General features: G+C 43.5%; 1 long non-coding RNA gene across 1 annotated transcript in view; it reads right to left on the bottom strand.

Moving 5' to 3' along the window:
• Window positions 1–3,168: 3,168 nt before the first annotated feature.
• LOC137379154 (uncharacterized) overlaps window positions 3,169–22,658 on the bottom strand; it is a 51,065-nt gene continuing 31,575 nt past the window's right edge. Inside the window, exons 2-3 of the long non-coding RNA XR_010976747.1 lie at window positions 14,646–14,721; window positions 3,169–9,460 (exon numbers count right to left, since the gene is read on the bottom strand). This is a non-coding gene — a long non-coding RNA (uncharacterized lncRNA). The remainder of the gene's footprint in view (window positions 9,461–14,645; window positions 14,722–22,658) is intronic.

Raw genomic sequence — 22,658 nt, 5'->3', positions numbered from 1 at the left:
GTCAATTATCTGAGCTCCAGGACATCACTGCAGGAGTTCCTCAGGGTAGTGTCCCGGGCACAACCATCTTCAGCTGCTTCATCAATGACCTTCCTTCAATCATAAGGTCAGAAGTGGGGATGTTCGCTGATTATTGCACAATGTTCAGCACCATTCATGACTCCTCAGATACTGAAGCAGTCTGTGCAGAAATGCAGCAAGACCGGGACAATATCCAGGCTTGGGCTAATAAGTGGCAAGTAACATTCGCGCCACACAAGTGCCAAGCATAGAACATCTCCAAAAAGAGAGAATCTAACCATCTCCCTTTGACATTCAATGGCATTACCATCGCTGAATCCCCCACTATCAGCTTCCTAGGGGCTACCATTGACCAGAAACTGAACTGAAGTAGCCATATAAATACCGTGGCTACAAGAGCAGGTCAGAGGTTAGGAATCCTGCGGCGAGTAACTCATCTACTGACTCCCCAAAGCCTGTCCACCATCTACAAGGCACAAGTCAGGAATGTGATGGAATACTCTCCACTTGCCTGGATGGGTGCAGCTCCAACAACACTCAAGAACCTCGACACCATCCAGGACAAAGCAGCCCGCTTGACTGGCACCCATCTACAAACATTCACTCCCTCCACCACCAACGCTCAGTGGCAGAAGTGTGTACCATCTACAAGATGCACTCCAGCAACTCACCAAGGCTGCTTAGACAGCACCTTCCAAACCCGCGACCTCTACCAACTAGAAGGACAAGGGAAGCAAATGCATGGAAACACCACCAACTGCAAGTTCCCCTCCAAGTCACACACCATCCTGACTTGGAACTGTATCGCCGTTCCTTCACTGCCGCTGGGTCAAAATCCTGGAACTCCCTTCCTAACAGCACTGTGGGTATACCTACCCCAAATGGACTGCAGCGGTTCAAGAAGGCAGCTCACCACTACCTTCTCAAGGGCAATGGCAATAAATGCTGGCCTGGCCAGCGACGCCCACATCCCATGAATGAATAAAAAAAAAATCCCCTCCAGCACTACAACTCTCTGAGATATCTGCGTTCATCTAATTCTGGCCTTTTAAATGCTCCACCATCGGTGGTCATGCTTTCAACTGCCTTGGGCCTAAGCTCTGTAATTTCCTTCATAATCTCTCTGCCTCTCTACTTCTCATTCCTTCTTTAATATGATTGCTAAACCCTGCCTCTTTGACCAAGCTTTCAATCATCTGCCCAAATATTGACTTACGTGGTTTGGTGTTATCTTTTGTTTGATAACAGTCCTGTGTAGCACTTTGGGATGTTTTACTACATTAAAGGCGCCATATAAATGCAAGTTATTTTTGTTATTGATATTTTGATTCCACTCCGAAATATATATTTTTTTTAATGCATGTTTTTTTTAATCATTGCTGTGCTGCCTGTTGTGCTGGTCTGATTTCCATCTATTTTCAAAAAGTGGGCATTAAATTCTGATTGGTTTTAATGGAAAAGCAGAAGCCGTTGGGAACCAAGCTATCAGAACTTTGGAAGCAACAAAAAGACAAGAACATTATTTCTTCAAAATGAATCAATCTAAATTTTTTCGTCGATAACATATGACACGGGAGGTTTCTTCTGATTTAACATTGAAGAATGAGACCATTGTACTGTTTTATCCCCAGGGTATTCCTTTATGTGCAATGTGCAATGTGCATTGTTCATTGTGTAAAGGCGGAAACAACCAGCAATCTTCAAAGGGATGGCCCTGTACTCAAACAAAGAGGGTGTGGGTGTGAGTAGCAACCCATGGCAATTGATGGATTTCAAGAATTTGTCATGTAATTTTCAAAAGGGAAGACTTGAGAAATGAATTACTTTTAATATCACGCTTTAAAAGCATAGTGCATTCAGTCTAGTTAAGGATGCCGTTTCTTCATAGACTGTAAATAAGAAGCAATTAATTAGCTGGACTTGTAAATAAAAGAAATTCCACACCCATTGTATCTGGAAGTCTTTGTTTTCTTTTAAGGTTGTGAACTAAGAAGTACATGGTGGAGTCTGGGATATTTAAATGCATTGTAGAATATTTATACTCAAGTTTTACAAACTTGAAGCAATTTTCCAATCATCCTTCTGTTTTTTCTGGTGGTGGGGGAGGGATGGCATGGTGTTGCCGCAGACAGGGATGGATGAAAGGCTTCTGGAATCTAATTATGTGATTGACATTGAGTGTGATATTGTACCAGCAACAATATTGGGACTTATTTAATTGAATGAGGGAGGTGTAGTTTTGCTTGGAAATAATATTTTACATTTCACATGTTATGTCAAATACAGTTATAAATTCTAGTTTAAATATTCTACAATGCACGGAAATGCCAAATCTAAATACTGCAATGTGTAAGACTGCTGTATGTAAGTGGCATTCATATTCTATAGTTGCATCTTCATAATAATATTTGCATTTATATTAAGCCATATCCGATTGCATTGGTTCACTGCAGTTAGTTACACTACTTAGGGTTCAAGTGCAATAACTCTGATTAATGTAAGCACAATTCATCCTATATTCTGGGCCAGCAATGTCTCATAAATAATGATCAGAAGAATGAACAGTTAAACTATTTTTGATGCCATTGACTAAGGGAGGAATATTAACCAGGACAACAGTAGGAGTCTTTAAATACTGCCATGGGATCTTTAACATCCACTTGAATCACAAGCAACATAAAACTCTGGTTTAACATCACCTCCAGAGGATAGCATTATTACAGCTCAAGCACACGCCAAATACTATTTTCTGATGAGTAATGCTAAAACTCTTCAGCAGGAAAGCCCTTGTTCCCTATGAAGAGGAACATGACTTTATGCATGCTATCGTGTAGGATAGTATGGCCCAGGTGAATAATGAACCCCAGGAATTCCACGACCTGTCACATCACTTTAAGCACAGTCATGCAGACACTTTCCAAAACAGGTAAGCTACTCAGTGGATTTATTCATGTATAGAATTATTTGCAGCAGTAAGCAATATAAACAAAATGACTGGACAGCCAGTTCACAACTGGTTAATTAGACATATCAGTCAAATTTGATTTCTTTGCAATCAACGTTGCAGCTCATTGAATACAATCTTTCTCGAAACCAATCGACAATTTGTTCTTTCAACAAATAATCACAATGTAGTCTCTGCAGCATTTACGTTGATGCACACTGTTCCTGTGTCACAGCCAGACAAAACTGAACTTTTTTTTATTCAAGGCCAGCACTTGTTCCTCATGCCTGATTTCTCTTGACAACTGAATGGTTTGCTAGGCCATTTCAGAGGACAGTTAAAAGTCAACCTCATTGCCATGGGTTTGGAGTCACAGGTAGGCTAGACCAGGTAAGGATGGCAGATTTCCTTCCCTAAAGGACATGAGTGAACCAGATGGGTTTTTACAACAATTGATGATAGTTTCATGGCACCATTACTGAGACTAGATTTTAATGCCAGATTTTTAAAAATTAATTAGCTGAATTTAAATTCCACCAGCTGCTGTGGTGGGATTTGAACCTGTGGCCCCAGGGAATTAGCCCAGGCCTCTGGATTACTATTTCAGTGACAGTACCACTATACCATCAACCCCAGGCAAAGAAAAGGTGCTGATTCTTAATATTCATAAAGTTCTTTGCAAAAATGGGCCCTGCTTTCAAAATCAGTCTGTGGAACAATGGGCTGAATTTTCACCACAGAGGCAAGAAGCAGCAGCCAGGTTTGTTTTCAGGTCAGAAACCTGCCTCTAGTGGGAAACTGACTGAAGTTAAAATTTTCTCATAGTTAAGCTCTTAATTGTAACGGAGACAGGTTTCGTCTCCAGTTAGAACCAATGAGGGCAGGTACAGAGGTGGATCAGATGAAGTGTGGGACTGATTTAGACTCCCCATAGCAGCTATTACTAAGGGAGAAATGTGCTGATTCTGGCAAAACCTTCCACAGCACCAGAGGGAAGCAAGATATCACAGGAGTGCTGGAGGCCTGGCACCCGAGTCGGGGCTACCAGTCGCTTCATTGATGCCGATCTGGGTCTAATGCTAGAGACCATGAGGGAGAGGAGGGAGGTCCTCTTCCCAGAGGGTGGCAGGAGGAGGCTGCCTCATTGTGTAGAAGGGGCAGCTTTGTGTTCAGTATCATCTCCCTCTGCCTCCTCTTCCTCTTCCTCTCTTGCCTCCTGCTCCTGCTCCTCCCCAAATGCAGAGTCTTCTTCGACGGCCTTGCCATCCTCAAGGACCACACCTCTCTGGAGGGCCATGTTATGTAAAGCCCAACAGGCCACCATAATGGTCGAGATCCTTGCAGGAGAGTATTGGAGGGTGCCACCCGACCAATCAAGGCACTGGAACCGCATCTTCAGAAGCCTGATGGCTGCTCAGTGGTTGTCCAAGTGAACCTGTAGAGGGATGAGTAGCAATGTCTTCAAAGAATGTCCCTTGTCCCGTAGGATCTATCTACTTACTGTGGGTGTTGGAATGAAGATCTGAGACAGCCTGGACTGGCGGAGGATGAAGGAGTCATGGCAGCTGCCAGGAAAGCGAGCGCACACATGGAGGAAGTACTTGTTGTGGTCGCAGACCATTTGAATAGCCTGTGATGTTTGGTCGAACTGTTTGGATTTGGGCAGCGTCAAATGTGAACTGCTCATGGCTCGTTCAAAGCATATTTAGGTGTCTTTGGATTACCACAGAGCAGCCTCCGTAATTGAATAATGATTATTTCTTGAGTACATTCCCATTTAACAACTTTGCAGTCAAAATATTTACAAATTCAGGATACTTTGTTCCCCTTAGAGCCTCCATAGTTACCTTGGGCAGGATCGTGATGGGGAGGCCCGCAAAATGCTCGCGGGAGAGGCCCGCAACAAGAAGGGCCCGCCACATATTAGTGACGGCGGCGAGACCTCAGTACGGCCCCTCCGTCGCCTAGCGGCGGGGCCTTCATTTCAATGTTGAAATTATGTAAAATAATTGCAAATCTCCTTACTAGTTCAGTGAGAGTACCACTATGCCACCAATCCCTTACAAAGAAAAGGTGCTGGTTCTTAACATTCATAAAGGTCTTTGAAGAAAGGGGCCCTGCTTTCAAAATCAACTGTGGAACAATGGGCTGAATTGTCACCACAGCAGCCGTCCCACGCTGATTTTATGGCCACGGGCCGCAACTCCCACGTCTTCGGAACTCCATATGGAGTTCCGAGGCAAGACACTCGTGGGAGGGGGGAGGTGTGTAATTTTCAGATCGGGGTTGTGGGAGTGGGGGGTGGCGGCATGGGACAAACACTTTTTATTGGCTGTGGGGATGGTGGGAAGAGATTGAAGGGCAAATGTGGTGAGGTTGGGGGGGAAGGCTCGTGCTGGGACCAAGATACATTTCCATCAGATCGGACAATAAAAAGACCATTGCGAGGGTTAGGAAAGGGCCCACATCTTTTCATGTTTTATTTCAATGAGATATGTTGTTGCAATGCTTTAAAAATTTATATTAACCTGAAGGGCTTGAAGCCCTTTAAAAATGGTGCCAGCGCCTGCACGGTGGGTCAAGGATATCACTGAGCGGCTACAGAGCATCCTGAATGGGGAAGGTGAACAGCCAGCAGTCGTGGTCCACATCAGCACCAGCGACATAGGTAGAAAGAGGGATGTGGTCCTGCAGTAAGAATTTAGGGAGCTAGGTAAGAAATTAGCAAGCAGGACCTCAAAAGTAGTCATCTCCAGATTACTCCCAGTGCCACGCGCAAGTGAGTATAGAAATAGAAGGATAAGACAGATGAATGCGCGGCATAGAAAGATGGTGCAGGAGGAAGGGCTTTAGATTCCTGGGACATTGGGACCGGCTCTGGGGAAGATGGGACCTGTACAGGCCGGATGGGTTGCACCTGAACAGAGTCGAGATTGAGTTCCTTGCGGGACGTTTTGCTCGTGCTGTTGGAGAGGGTTTAAACTAGTTTGGCAGGGGGCTGGGGAACTGAGGGTAGACTCAGTTGGGACAAAATCAGAAATGAAAACGGATGGCAGAAAATTAATGGATGAGTCAGGAAGACAGAGGAAACAAAGGTAAGATAATAAAAAAAAGAGTTTGGCAGTGCTCAAGGGTATCTATTTCAATGCAAGGAGTATAGCAAATAAAGCAGATGAGCTGAGGGCACAGATAGACACGTGGCAATATGATATCATAGCTATTGCAGAAACATGGCTCAAGGAGGGACAGGAATGGCAGCTCAATGTTCCTGGCTACAGGGCTTTCAAACACGATAGGGAGGGGAATAAGAAAGGATGGGGAGTGGCAATTTTGGACAAAGAATTGCTGTGAGGAGGGATGATGTGTCGGAAGGTTAATCAAATTAGGCCATATTGGTTGAGCTAAGGAACAAAAAAGGGACAATCACACTGCTGGGAGTCTATTATAGACCGCCAAACATTCAGGGAGATGGAAAAGCAGATATGTAGGCAAATCTCTGAGAAGTGCAAGAACAATAGGGCAGTAATAGTAGGGGATTTTAACGACCCCAATATGAACTGGGATAGTTTTAGTGTGAAAGGAATTGAGGGAGCAGAATTCATGAGGTACATTCAGGAGAACTTTTTTGGCCAGTATGTAGCAAGTCCAACAAGGGAGGGCACAGTTTTAGACTTAGTTTTAGGAAATGAAGATGGGCATGTGGAAGGTGTGGCAGTGGGAGAGCATTTTAGTGATAGTGATCATAATTCAGTCAGTTTTAACAGAATTATGGAAAAGGACTGAGATAGAACAGGAGTTAGAGTTCTCATTTAGCGCAAGGCCAATTTTACTAAACTGAGGAGTGATTTAGCAAAAGGGACTGGAAATAGCTACTTGAAGGTAAATCAGTGTCAGAGCAGTGGGATGCATTCAAAGGCAAGATTCAAGACGTTCAGAGTAAAAATGTTCCCAGAAAGAAAAAGGGTGAGACAGCCAAATTTAAAGCCCCATGGATGTCAAGGAGCTTACAGGGTAAGATAAGGCAGAAAAGGAAAGCTTATTTCAACACCGAGCACTCAATACTACAGAAAACCGAGAGGAATATAGAAAGTGGAGGGGCGAGATCAAAAAGGAAATTAGGAAAACAAAGAGAGGGCATGAAAGAATATTGGCAAGCAAAATCAAGGTGAACCCAAAAATGTTTTATCAATACATTAAGAGTAAGAGGATGACTAAGGAGAGAGTAGGGCCAATAAAAGACTAAATAGGTAACCTATGTGTAGGGGTGGAAAATTTTAGTATAGTTCTGAATGAATACTTTGCGTCTGTCTTCACAAAAGAGGGGGATGATGCAGATATCGTAGTTAAAGAGGAAGAGTGTGAAGTATTGGATGTGATAAACATAGGGAGAGAGGAAGTATTAATGGGATTAGCATCCTTGAAAGTTGATAAATCACCAGGGCCAGATGAAATGTACCCTAGGCTGTTAAAAGAAGCAAGAGAGGAAATAACAGAAGGCCTGACCATCATTTTCCTGTCCTCACTAGATACAGGTGTGGTGCCAGAGGATTGGAGAACTGCTAATGTACCTCCGTTTAAAAAGGAAGCGAGGGTTAGACCGAATAATTGCAGACCAGTTAATCTAACCTCAGTGGTGGGCAAATTATTGGAATCTATTCTGAGAGATAGAATAAACTGTCACTTAGAAAGGCATAGGTTAATCAAGGATAGTCAGCATGAATTTGTTAAGGGAAGATCTTGTTTGACCAACTTGATCGAATTTTTTGAAGAAGTAACAAGGAAGATAGATGAGGGTTGTGCAGTTGATGTGGTCTACATGGATTTTAGCAAGGCTATTGACATGGCAGACTAGTTAAAAAAATAAAATCCCATGGAATCCAGGGAAATGCAGCAAGGTGGATACAAAATTGGCTCAGTGGCAGGAAACAAAGGGTAATCATTGACGGGTGTTCTAGCGACTGGAGGGCTGTTTCCAGTGGCGTTCCGCAGGGCTCAGTACAGGGTCCCTGCTTTTTGTGGTATATATTAATGATTTGGATGTAAATGTAGGGGGCATGATCAAGAAATTTGCAGATGACACAAAGATTGGCCATGTGGTAAATAGCGAGGAGGATAGCTGTAGGCTGCAGGAAGATATTGATGGACTGGTCAGATGGGCAGAAAAGTGACAAATGGAATTCAACTTGGAGAAATGTGAGCTGATGCATTTGGGGAGGTCAAACAAGGCAAAGGAATACACGATTAATGGGAAAATACTGAGAAGTGTAGAGGAAGTGAGGGACCTTGGAGTGAATGTCCGCAGATGCCTGAAGGTAGTAGGACAGGTCGATAAGGTGGTTAAGAAGGCATAGTGAATCCTTCCCTTTGTTAGTCAAGATTATAGAATATAAGAGCAGGGAGGTTATGCTGGAACTGTATAACTCATTGGTTAGGCCACAACTTGAGTACTGTGTGCAGTTCTGGTCACTTCATGACAGAAAGGATGTAATTGCACTGGAGAGGGTACAGAGGAGATTTATGAGGATGTTGCCAGGGACTGGCAATGGGAAAATGCAGCTATGAGGAAAGATTGGATGGGCTGGGGTTGTTCTCCTTGGAACAGAGAAGGCTGAGAGGAGATCTATTGAAATGTACAAAATTTTGAGGGGCCTGGATAGAGTGGAGGTGAAGGGCCTATTCACCTCAGCAGAGAAGTCAATGACGAGGGGGCATAGATTTAAAGTGATTGGTAGAAAAATTAGAGGGGAGATGAGGAAAAACTTTTTCACCCAGAGGGTGGTGATGGTCTGGAACTCACTGTCTGAAAAGGTAGTTGAGGCAGAAACCCTTAACTCATTCAAAAGGGGTTTGGATATGCACCTCAAGTGCCATAATCTGCAGGGCTACGGACCAAATGCTGGAAGGTGGGATTAGAATGGGTGGATCGTTTTTAGGCCGGCACAGACACGACAGGCCAAGTGGCCTCTTTGTGTGCATTAAACTTTCTATGATTCTATAGCTGAGACGATTAATTATTCTGAATGTGTTATCAGGAGTTTTTAGTGTCGTGAGATTCAATGGCTGAAAAAATTGTCTTAATTCTATGCATCTTAAGTTATAATTTGTTCTAAAGGTAACTCTACTGACAAAATTATAGTTAAAAAGTCAAAAAAACATAATAATTCGCAGTTAGGTCTATTTTCATTTCTTTTTTCTATTGATACAATAATTCAATATCTGTATTTTATGTATTATATATGCAAAAGACACATTCTACCAGAGACACTTGGCAATTCGCCAAATATTAGATTTAGAAATGCTGAAATTTCGTCTTGCAGCTCCCAATAGTTTTTATTTTCACCAAATTTTTTTCAAAGGCTCTTCAGGTAAAGAAGGTTGCCGACCCCTGGCCAGGATGATAAGTTCAAAACTTCTGATCCAGTGGTGAAAATGTTGAACAAAACTGACAACTTTTTAAACATGCAAGTCAAATGGATTTATTGGCCAAAGCTGTATCTACAAAGGGAAAAAATAAAGATACAACTTTAAATTAGATTTTGCAATAACTGATTATTCCAACTGAATAACTGTACTCTGTAAGCGAAGAAAAGTTGAGACCAGGTAAGGTTCTAGGTTTGATCCCTCAACTAGGTACTGTCAACTAGGGCAGCTGCAAAGAGAAAATCACTAGCCTCAATGACCCAAGATAACCACACAAAATTTGCACGTGAGAAGCCAAAGGCCGGTTGGAGACAGTGGTGATTACCCATTCTAGCCAGAACAATGGGGTGCTGTCTGATTAAATTACCCAAAATGGTCATCAAAAGCCATCGACACCCATTGACTGTGAAAGAGCCAAACCCCCCTACCAAGTATGTCTGAACAGCCTTGAATTTCAAAGATCATTCCAGATGATGCTATTTTAAACAAAGAGGTGGTCACATCACAAGACTGCTTGTGTAATTCTGGGAGTTTGTGAATTGTGCCTCACTAGTACCGGAAGACTGGAGGATAGCTAATGTTGCGCCTTTATTTAAGAAGGGCAGCAGGGATATGCCAGGGATCTACACGCCGGTGAGCCTTACATCAGTGGTGGGAAAGTTATTGAAAGGGATTCTGAGAGACAGGATTTATATGCATCTGGAAAGGCATGGTCTGATTAGGGATAGTCAGCATGGCTTTGTGCGTGGGAAATCATGTCTCACGAATTTGATTGAGTTTTTCGAAGAGGTGACCAAGAGGATTGACGAGGGCAGGGCGATGGACGTTGTCTACATGGACTTTAGCAAGGCCTTTGACAAGGTCCCGCATGGTAGGCTGGTCCAGAAGGTTAGAACACATGGGATCCAGGGTGAGCTGGCAAATTGGATACAAAATTGGCTTGGTGATAGGAGGCAGCGGGTGGTAGTGGAGGGTTGTTTTTCAGATTGGAGGCCAGTGACCAGTGGTGTGCCGCAGGGATCGGTGCTGGCCCTCTGTTGTTTGTCATATATATTAATGACTTGGACGTGAATGTAAGGGGCATGATTAGTAAGTTTGCAGATGACACCAAAATTGGTGGTATAGTGGACAGTGAAGAAGGTTGTCTAAGGTTACAACAGGATATCGATCAACTGGGAAAGTGGGCAAGGGAGTGGCAAATGGAATTTAACACAGACAAGTGTGAAGTGATGCATTTTGGGAAGTTAAACCAGGGCAAGACATATACAGTGAATGGCAGGGCCCTGGGGAGTGTTGTTGAGCAGCGAGACCTTGGGGTGCAAGTACATAGTTCCCTGAAAGTGGCAACACAGGTAGACAGGGTGGTGAAGAAGGCATATGGCATGCTTGCCTTCATCAGCCGAGGCATTGAGTACAAGAGTTGGGATGTCATGTTACAGTTGTACATAATGTTGGTTAGGTCGCATTTGGAGTGCTGTGTGCAGTTCTGGTCGCCGCACTACAGGAAAGATGTGATTAAGCTAGAGAGGGTGCAGAAAAGCTTCACAAGGATGTTGCCTGGTTTGGAGGCCTTGAGTTATAAAGAGAGATTGGATAGGCTGGGTCTGTTTTCCCTGGAGCGAAGGAGGCTGAGAGGGGGCATGATAGAGGTATATAAAATTATGAGAGGTATAGATAGGGTAGATAGCCAGAGACTGTTTCCCATGGTAGGGGTGACTAAAACTAGAGGGCATAGATTTAAGGTGAGAGGGAGGAGGTTTAAAGGGGATGAAAGGGGTAAATTTTTCACACAAAGAATAGTGGGTATCTGGAAGGAGCTGCCTGAGGAGGTGGTGGAGGCAGGAACAATAGCAACATTTATGAGGCATCTGGACAGGTACTTGAATGAGCAAGGCATAGAGGGATATGGAATTAATGCAGGCAGGTGGGATTAGGCAGATAGACATTATGGTCGGCATGGACACGGTGGGCCAAAGGGCCTGTTTCTATGCTGTATGTCTCTATGACTCTAAGGAGACTAGCGGTAAGCCAGCAAGAGAGCTGCAATCTCTCTCTCTCTCCCTCTCTCCACTAAAGTTACAGTGAAGCCTCAGCTGCAAACCTACAGCCCAGCACAGCCAGCAACCAGGTGACATGGATAAAGCCCCTCTTCTGCCTTCTGGAATCTAAGAATCAAGCCCGAGCCATGTGTGGCCCAGCAAGGACTTCAGGACTACAACTTCAACTAAGGACTCTGGGACTAAACTTCAGTATTTAAATTCCATTTTTATTAAGGACACTACTCCAACCTCCGAACTCTCCTCTGTAATCTATTTGTGTGTGTGTGTGTGCCTCTCGTCGTGCATTTTAGCAATTTTATGCGTCGCGCATTTTAGCAATTTTAACCAGTTTAGAATGATAAGGTTAATGAACTTACATCTGTCTTGTTTAAACTCAAGAAAACCTGTCTGATTGGTTGATTTGCAATTATATTAGAGGAACAGGAGCAAGTGCTCACTGAGGTGTTAAGTTAAATTACTGTGTTAAAAGAATAAACCCTGTTGCGGTCAAACCAGAGAAGGGGTGAAAGGGGAGCCTGAGACCCCTTCCTCACCTGGTCATAACAAGTGACTCATGCTGGAAGTGTGTACTTATGGGTAAGACCAGGCTCAGCTGTGATCTCCTCTGTGACTGAATCTCTTACCAACTCTCAACATTAAGACTCAAACATGACTAAATACTACCTGGATGAGTGAGCCTGAGGATAACAAATGCCGATGGAACCACAACCCAACAAGAAGTTATTTCCTTCAAGTAAAGATGAGCAAAGGAAATTGTTAGAAAAAAAACAAGAATAAAAGTTAACACAACAGTGATTTAAGATTTTATTTAAAAAGAAATATGAATGAGTATCAGGCTATTCTCTGAATAAAATATTGATAACCTCACAGAGGAATTGAGCTTCTAATATAATGGACACAAAGATGGCATAAGTCAAAAAAGGGTTGAGATAGATGGGCAATGATTTGTAAAGGAACAGTGTACTGATTTGTATTAAACTTCAAAACCCATCAGCATGTAAGATTTCCCTCTACTTTTTTGCCAATGGACTGTCGCACCTCGCTGGCTTCATTACCAGATGGTCTAAGGCCCAGTATCAGAGGCACCTCAGATCTCACCAGTCAGGTACAGGGATCATTCCCTCCACCCTATTCCCCACCCACCCCCCAACACCACTCACTACCACTCTGCTCCAACCCACCACACCAACCCCCCCCCTACCTACCCCACCACCCCAGCACATGGCCGAATTTATAGGCCATGCTATTATCACTGCACATACAAAGTGGCATTATCATTTTCGCAAACATCAACATCCCTTAGGACCTGGGCAGTGTTCTATCTTTAATCTTCACAATGGAATTGAAGGCAAATTATTGACTTGGTTAGGAAATTGGCTGAGTGGCAGGACACAGACAGTAAGGATAATGGGCAGGTACTCTAATTGTAGAATGTGACTCGTAGTGTCCACAAGAATCTCTGTTGGAGTCTCATCTATCCACCATACTTATTAACAACTTTTTCTCTCAGAGGGTTGTGCGACTTTGGAACTCTCTGCCTTGGAAGGTGGTGGAGGCAGGGACATTGAATACTTTTAAGGGAGAGGTAGATAGATTCTTGTTGGGCAAGGAATCAAAGGTTATCAGGGGTAGACGGAATTGTGGAATTCGCGACACAAGCGGATCAGCCATGATCTTATTGAATGGTGGAGCAGGGGCTGAATGGTCCACTTCTGCTCCTAATTCTTGTGTTCGTATGATGGAATAGAAAGCACATATCCAAGTTTGCCAATGACACAAAGATAGGCGGCATTGTAAGCAGTGTACATGGAAGCTTAAAATTACAATGAGGTATTGATAGATTAAGCAAATGGGCAAAACTTTGGCAAATGGATTTCAACCTCAGCAAATGTGAGGTCTACCTTGGACCTAAAAAGGATAGAAGAGGGTATTTTCTAAATGGCGAAAAGCTAGAAACAGTGGAGGTCCAAAGACACTTGGAAATAATGAACAATTACAGAAAATAATCAAAAAGGTGAATGGAATGCTGGCCTTTATATCTATGGACTAGAATACAAGGGGGATAGAAGTTATGCTACAGCAATACAAGGCAGTGGTTAGACCACACCTGGTGTACTATGAACAGTTCAGGGCAGCACATCTTAGGAAGGTATTATTGGTCTTGAAGGGAGTACAGCGCAGATTTACTAGAATGATACCTGGGCTCCAAGGGTCAAATTTCAGGGAGAGATTACACTAACTAGGGTTGTATCCCCTGCAAATTAGAAGGTTAAAAGGTGATTTGATTGACTGGTTGGGGAGTCTAGGACTAGGGGGCATAGTCTAAAAATCAGGAGTGAAATCAGGAAACACTTCCACACGCAAAAGGTGGTAAAACTTTGGAACTCTCTTCCCCAAATGGCAATTGATGCAAGATCAATTGTTAATTTTAAAACTAAGATTGATAGATTTTTTTGTCAACCAAAGATATTGTTGGAGATGGGGCAAAGGCAACTATGTGGAGTTAGATTGCAGATCAGTCATGATCTCATTGAATGGTAGAACAGATTTGAAGGGCTAAATGTCCTACACCTGTTCCTACGTTCCTTTGTCCTACAATGGTCTTTTTTGTGAGCAACAGGTTTTATTTGCTTTTCTTGACATTTAATTTTACAGAGAGAGCAAATGTTGTAAAGCAGTGTAGATAAATAAATAGCATCTTCACTTCTGTCCCTCTAATGGGGGAAACATCACAATATCAAACCTCATTATTTGGGCTAAAATCTGTTGACCAACTTATTGACAAGATTTGTAATTACACAGATGCAAAAGAAACACAGCTGATAATCGGAAGTACATAGCCTGAGTTACACAATTTAAACTTGCTCAAAAACATCAATCTGTATACATTTTAAGTCCTTTTCTGAACCTTTTAACTGAGACTTTGATGAATCTAACATGGGCACTTTATTACTCCATGACGTCCTATCACACTGCTGCACCATTGGGACTAAATGGTTGAGGCAAGTGAACCGAAGAAGAAAATAAGGCAGTATTTATAGTGTTCCAAGCCAACTCCTAGAAGCCATGATCAAAACAACCTTTTCACACTCAGCACATAAACATGTTACAATCAATTTCATCTTTCAGGCAGCTACAGCGGGATTCACAGGCTTGTAGATCATTGAATGGATTTTGAGTGGTTTTGGCATTTGACTTACATATCAGATAGCTCAGCTGTCACCAAGCAAACACCTCGGCGTAAACACGAGACTGCATGCTTGAATGCACTAACATCTGAAAAACATGAGAGAATTGCAGATGCAATTAACTTGTGAGCTTTAGCAAATGGCAGCACCATGGGGCATGAGCTGCCTCCCTCCCTCCCAAATGAATAATCATCACAAGGCAATTGTGTTCATTGCCTCAATTTGTTTCAAAATTCAATAAAGAGAAATCATTGATGGCAGTCATGTGGCCATCTGAGGAACATATTTTTGCTCTTGCATCATCACTTGCTATTCTCACTTGAGCCCCTTTATTCACTGATGACCATGCACTCAACAGTGTCTGCTGTGTCTCAGTGGGTAACACTCTCACCTCTGAGTCAGAAAGTTGTGGGTTCAGGTTCCACTCCAGAGACTTGAGCACAAAAATCTAGGCTGACACTCCAGTGCAGTACTGAGGGAGTGCTGCACTGTTGGAGGTGCCGTCTTTCGGATGAAATGTTGAACCGAGGTCCTGTCTTGGGTGGATGTAAAAGATACCATTTCAAAGAAGAGCATGGAAGTTATATCCTGGTGTCCTGGCCAATATTTATCCCTCAATCAACAACAGAAAACAGACTATCTGGTCATTGTCACATTGTTATTTGTGGGAGCTTGCTGTTTGCAATTTGGCTGCTGCATTTTCTACATTACAGCAGTGACTACACTTCAAAAGTTGGTAGTCATTGGCAGTAAAGCACTTTGGGACATTCTGAGATCAAGGAAGGCACTATACAAATGCAAGTCTTTCTTTCTCAAGTTTGGAGGATGCACATGAACCTATTAAACTGCAGTCATGCAACAGCTAATCATGAAACAGATAAAATCTATTCTCCACATAAGATGGATTCTGCTCATTTCCACTCCATATATTGATGTGGTTCAAAAAAATCTTCTAACATTAGTTTGCAGTGCCTACTGCCTAACTTTACTCCATATGTTAAGACTTAAGTGCCAATTTCTTCCATTCCTAACTGTTCAACTTCATGTTTTCTATTCATATTATCTAATAGATTGATCTGAGATTAAATAAGCAGAAATAGAGGCTAAAATTTATACTTCCACCGCCGATTACAGCGGTGGACGTAAACAATGGCGGTCTGCCCGTTTGTACCGCAAGCCACGGAGCTGCCGCAATAATAAACGTGGCGGCTCATTTAAATAGCTGGGGATGGCCCGCCCACCCCGATGACATTAAAGGGTGGGTGGCCAGTCACTGGCAATGGTGTCAGCGCCTCTGCAAAGGCGTTTTTAAAGGGCTTTGATATCTATATTTCAATTTAAATATTTAAAGATATATTGGGCTGCATTTTAAGAGTCCGCTGCCAAAGTAGGGGTGGACATTAAAAAAATGCACCCCGCCTGCATGGGCATCATGTCACGGAGCCGCAGCGATTTTCATGGCCGCGGTGCCCACCCCCCCACGTTGACGTGGAGGTGGTGGGTGAGCTGTTGCTGGCAACAGCATCTGGCGCCAATGTGTTGGCGCCATTTTTAAAGGGCTTGCAGCTCTCAACGGAGATTTAAAAATTAAAGGACCAGGTCAATTCAATTACCAAAAAACAGAAATAGATTACCTTTAAATTCATTTTCCCACCCGTGCCCCCCCGCCCCCCCCCCCCCCCCCCACCAATGGCATTTCAAAATATCCCTGCCCTTTTCTCATCCGGAAATTGTTTATTAAGAATTTGACCCTTCCCCGCCAAAGTTCGCCAACTTTGCCCTTTACCCCTTTCCATCACCACCCCCAAGCAATCTGCAGAAATGTTACCCCGCTCACCCCACCCTCGCAGAGAGAAAATATCCTCCTTCCCCCTCCCCACAGGTGTTGCGCCAGATTTTCCCAAACGGGGATTCGAAGGTGCGTGACTGTCAGCCACCCGAATGAAGGTTAGTGCGGCGATTCAGGAGACAGCGGGACCCTCATTAAATCAGGTATGTAAAGTTTAATTTACACATTGAAATGGGGGTCCCGTCGCCAAGCGGCGGGGCAGCTGCCACGAGGCCTCACCGCCGCAGCCGAGATCGGCACGGGGCCTGCCGCTGTTGGGGTCGATGGCGGGCCTCTGCCACACTGATCTTCATTGCCCCCCTGCCAATGTTCTCGACAGCGGAGGGGCTTTTAAATCCAGCCCATTGATGTAAAATTGATTGTGCAAAAATAAATAAATGTTTCTTGCCCCTCTCCCACCCACCCCCCATAACCATGGAATTAATTACCTGCCCTCTCCCCCATCAAAACACTTACCTTGTACACCTGATCTCCCCCCTCCCCGCCCTCAAAGTTCATAAACTTTACACTTTACCCCTTCCCACAATCCTCTGCACCAATGACATTACTTTGATGCCACCCCCAGACGGTGATCCGAAGGCACGGGAGTGCCGGCCACCGGCACTAATAACACAGCAGGACAGAAGGCAAAGGCGCAGGTCTGATGAATTTATTAATTTTAAATGTATTTAAATATGTTAAGGAGTGTCTGGTCACCGAGCGGCAGGGGAACTTCCACGAGGCCTCGCTGCCGCCAGCAATATCAGGCCAGGCCTTCCTGTCCTCGAGGTCCATGTCAGGCCTCTGCCGGAGGCATTTTCCAGCCATGACCTCCGACGTCGGGGGGGGGGAGGGGGGGTCTGTAAAAGTCAGCCCGATATTTGAACCACTTCTTACTGTAGGACTGCCATACCTCGCTACTTATCAGTTCATGTGGTATAAGTGAGGGATCTACATTTTCCATCGTGGCTGCTAGACTTGGGTCTCTGCCTCTGCTGTGGCTTCACTGAGCCTTTGATATTAATCGAGCGTCAAGCAGGCTCTGCTGCTGAGCTTTTGGCGGGTTTTGATAATATGCAAACTTGCAAGCTTTCTAACACGAAAAGGTGCAAATTCAAGAAACGCGCTGCTCAGAGTCTCGGGTGGGAAAAGTCAGTACTGATAAGCAAGCCTTGTTTTTTTAGCGCCTGGAGATGACTGATCTCATCTCAAGTTATGTTGAAGGCCCATTTCAACAGTGGCCACTTATTATCACAGGCAGCACCAATGTTTGTATTCACACCAGATTTGCACTGGGGTGGGATGTTCTGGGCTTACCTGATCCATGTCATTCAACATAATGAGATCTTGTTCCTTCTGCACACCATGACTTCCATCTGACACTCCCTCCTGCACCCCTTCCCCACCCATTAGCGACACAGTCCACTAGGAGAAGGATAATTTGCAGACAAGTTAGAAGAAAATCTGGAAAATTCCCCTCCAATGTATACCAGTTGCTGTTCTTGACATATTCTTTATTGAACCAGGGTTGTTGCCTGGTTTGATGATAATGGTCGAATGAGGGATATGTTGGGCCATAAGGTTAGAGATTGTTGTGGAATAGAACTTTGCTGCTGTTGACAGCCCATGGCACCTCATGGATGCCCAGTTTTGAGCTACTAGATCTATTCTGAATGTATCCCATTTATCACAACGCTGGTGCCACACGACACAATGGAGGGTGTCCTCAATGTGAAAATGCAACTTTTTCTACATAAGACGGTGCGTGGCCACTCCTACCAATACTGTCATGGACAGATGCATCTGCGACAAGTAGATTAACGAGGATGAGGTCAAGTAGGTTCTTCCCTTCTGTCGGATCTATTAACACCTGCTGCAAGCCCAGTCTGGCAGCTATAACTACAGGGCTCAAACAACTCAGTCATTAGTGTTGCTACCGAGCCGTTCTTGGTGATGGACGTTGAAGTCCCAACAGAGTACATTGATATCCGGAGGTAAGTAGGAAATGAAATTGAATTGTATTCTGATGATGGGTTATGCAAAGCATTAATCTGTATTTTCCACTTTTAAATATTAATTAATCTCTTGCTAATTGAAACACTTTCTGTTCTTAAAAGGCAAGCCTAGAATTAATGTTGTTAATAATAGGGAATGAATACAATGCAATTGTACCAGATTTTTCTTTCTGCAAGTTTAACTGAAGTTAATGGGGTCGAAATTTGTCAGTGCCTGGTCCGGGGCATGAAGACAGCCACAGCGTGTGCCTCCACTGTGAGCTTAAGAATATGAGAACATAAGAACTAGTCGTTGGAGTAGGTCATTTGGCATTTTGAGTCTGCTCTGCCATTCAACAAGATCATGGCTGATCTTCTACCTCAACTGCACCTGCACGCACTTTCCCTATATCCCTTATTACGGACAGGGGGAGATAGTGTGAGTGACTTCCACTTTTCACCTCTCCACTGACTGTAGACAGTGTTTTTAAAACTATTGTTTTAGTCCCTGAGTGTTTTAGTGGTCAAATAAACAGACAAATGCCAGGTTTTCTGTAGCATTAAAAGAATGAGGAATTATTTATTAAACAATATCTGAAAATATTCACAACCTCACCCACTCACATAAGCACTTACACAAGAAGAGATAGAGATTAGAGGATTACATGCATTTAAGTCCAATTGTTGTAAAATGAGCTCACTTGGTTTTCCGGGAGGAATGTTTTAACAGTGGTGCAAGGCCTGGTTTTCCTTTTCTTGGTTCACTGGAGTACTGCAGACTCCTCTGGTTAAGATTCAGTCAAGGTTGGTGGTGAGAATCCTGTTACAATTTCTCAGGTGGGGAGTTTTCAAGATCACCTTACAGTCTCTGTCTCCTTGGTTAAAAGATGCTATAGGCAGTGTTCCCTTCTTGGCTGGAATGGATTTCTAAGCTTCCTGGCTGACTTTCCTGTCTCTGTCTTTCAGAGTGCTCTTTTTAAGAAAAAACCTTATCAGGCTTGGTTTCGGTCAGGTGCCCATAGATTCTCTCTCCTGGTGTTTCATACGATGTCTTTCAACGTGTGGCCTTTGTTACACAATGGGGTTTGAATGTGGCTTATCTTGATAAAGTGGTGTTATATCTTGGCTTTGAATACGGAGTCTCCCCATCTGCAAAGGCCTTTGTTAACCCAATTCTTGAACATGTGAGCCATTTAACATTGAATGGGCTGTTTAGCATTTTAATGTGCGTTCCCCAGGACAAGTCCAGACCTGATGATGGTTTAATCTCCAACAGTCATGTGGTATATTTGCAGTACAGGAGAGGTCATCTGACCTCTTACTCTATCTTGTCTGCAGTAAAAGTGTGTTCATTTTTTTGTAGTTTAGATCATCAGTTAATTTTTACAGTTCATAATTGTTCTGGTTCAACTTAGTTCATAACTGTTCCTTACGTGAGCCTGTCACCCTGAATTCCCAAAAGTCGATCGACCTCTGTCTTGAATAAACGCAACAACTGAGTATTCACCACTCTCTAGGACAGAGAATTCCTAAGATTCATAGCCCTTTGAGTGACGAACTTTCACCTCATCTCAGTCCTAAATGGCTAACCTCTTATTCTGGTGTTCTAGATTCCCCAGCCAGGGGAAACATTTTCTCAGCATCTATCCTGTTAAGTGTCTTATGAATTTTATATGCTTCAATTAGATCACCTCTCATTCTTCTAAACTCCAGGGAATATAGGCCTAGTCTACTCATTCTCGCCTAGTCCTGAGTGCAGCCTGAAATTTAACCTCAGGCTCCATCTAAATATCTATGTGAGCTGCCAGCAGTAGAGTCAGTGTGGGGGTAGGCGTGGGGGTGGATTGGGTGGGGAAAATGGAGTTGATCAGAAGGGGTGCAGTTTGTGGGGGCGGGGGGGGGAGAGTTGGTGGGGGAGTGGAGTCGATGGGGTGAGTGGGGGGAATGCAGTCGGTGCGGGGGGGGGGGTTGAGGGGTGCAGGCGGTTTCAGTCAGAGGGGGAATAGGGGAGTCGGTGGAGGGGGAGAGGAGTCAGTGGGGTTGGGGTGGGGCAGCAGGTGAGTTAATTGTGCTCTTCCTGGCTAAACAGTGACAAACTTTAAAATATGAGCCTGCTCCACTCATCGAAATCCAATTTCACAAAGGGAATCCGAAGCATCTATTAGGCCCCTCATGTCCATGTGTAACAGACCCAAGAGCGGTTTGTGCAGCTACCAGGGATACCTGAAAACAGCCCAGCACAATATCAAATCAGATGTCTTTCAGGTGTCTGCAAAACGAGTACAATGAGGATTAATTTCTCCCTTAACAGCTCTACAATAATTAGAGCCCTGCCAAATTAACAGTCAAATTTTACAACTTTTATGGTCACAGCATTTTAAGAATCGTGAATTTCACAATTTCACTTATTTAAATCGTAAATTTCACAGTGTCTACACAAACCATGAAATTGATCTTTTTAAGCAAAAAAAGACAAGGGAGGTTTCTGGTTTCAAATGGCATTTATTGTATACTCAAAAACTATTGTAAAAAGATGACTATAAACAGGTCACATCCTTAATTCGCTGAAGTTAGTGGTTGAATGTGAGCATGGAGCAACCTACAACTGTCTCTTCCTTCATTCCCTGTCTCTGAGCTGTTAACACCCGTCCCTGTTTAGACACAGCTCTCTCCGCATCCACAGAGTTTGTTGGAATTGTCAGACAGCACCATGCTAGCCTTGCAAAGTGGGGGTTTCTGCATTCCACAGAGTTCCAAAACTGCAGCACAGGCAAAGTACAATCTGTTTCTTTTGCAATGCTTTTATAAGCAGGAATCTCCAGGCTGCAGTTCTTGTCAAAACCAGGAATTGCATCAAACAAGTTTAAATCCATACCATACCATACCACATGAATTAGGAGCAGAAGTAGGCCATTCAGCCTGTTGAGCCTGCTCCGCCATTTAATAAGATCATGGCTGATTTGTTTCTGTCTGGAATTCCACACTCCCATCTACCCCCGATAATCTTTGATTCCTTTTCCTAACAAGAATCTATCTACCTCCGCCTTAAAAATATTCAATGACCCCGCCACCATCAACAGGCGCATCTGTGCAGGGTCAAAGATGTACACAACTTTCAGGAATGCCACAGAATTTTGTTGAAACCTCTGAGCCATTTTTTCTTCACTGCTTGGCTCTTCCCCACTTCCAGAAATATTGTTTGATCTGTTTTGCTGTGCAAGGAAACACCTTTGAACACAGGCATTTAATTCAGCATCATCAGAGTGTTGTTCATTTGTCTGTGCGTCAGCCCAGAACAATCCACCCATTGATTAAATCCAACAGTCGTGTAGCATTCTTGGCAACAAACTGAACCTCCTCATTAAGCTGAGCATAATTTAGAAGGGTTACAATGTCTGTTGAAACCTGTGTTTTCAGTGTCAGTGAGAGCTCTTCTGAGATGAAGTCTGAGTATTATTTCAGGTAACCTGTCCAAAACCAAGAATTCCAGCATGTAATTACTGGCTCTGGAAGAGGGACAATGTTTTGTTCCCCAATTGCAGACGCATTTGCAATGTGTTGCCTGTATCGAAGCTTACAACTACGACACTGTTTTAAGATCTTTTTAATATAGCTGACCAGTTTATCAACTTTATCAAATTCACTTTTCTGCAGCTCGCTGACAAGAGAAATTATATGTGCATTACATGTAATATGGACAGCATTAGGCATTACACCTTGGAGCACAGATTTTTATCATGTAAGTTGCAGAGTCACTAATGAAAACAGACACTTTGTTGCAATCTGCACCGTATTTCAAAATGGTTTTGATCGGGAAACTGTGGTGTAATTAACAGCTTCTAAGTGGATGTAGTCTGTGAGCACTGCTGTTAGCTTTCCTGACTGTACATCTTTGGCCTTACCAGACATAAAATCAAATAAAAGATGCAGGACATAGTTGTCTTGCTCATCGGTGGACTCATCACAAATAACTAAAAAAGACTCACATGCGTTAATCTGAGACGTCATCTCACAATGTGTAGAAAAGCCTTCAGTAGATAGTCCTGTCGTAATTTATTTGCACTTGGCAAGCGACCACCATTTTGCACATTACGTTGAATGAATAGCCACAACTTTAGGTGATCACGTGGTACGTTAGCACTTGCAAAAGCATCCACAAGTTTCATATAACCAAATTACAATTTTCTGAGCTTTCTGTCGACC

The sequence above is a fragment of the Heterodontus francisci genome, chromosome 17 (genome assembly GCF_036365525.1).
Source record: "Heterodontus francisci isolate sHetFra1 chromosome 17, sHetFra1.hap1, whole genome shotgun sequence".
Taxonomy (NCBI): domain Eukaryota; kingdom Metazoa; phylum Chordata; class Chondrichthyes; order Heterodontiformes; family Heterodontidae; genus Heterodontus; species Heterodontus francisci.
Note: the sequence above shows the minus strand (reverse complement) of the source record. Positions and strands in the feature narration are given on the sequence as shown.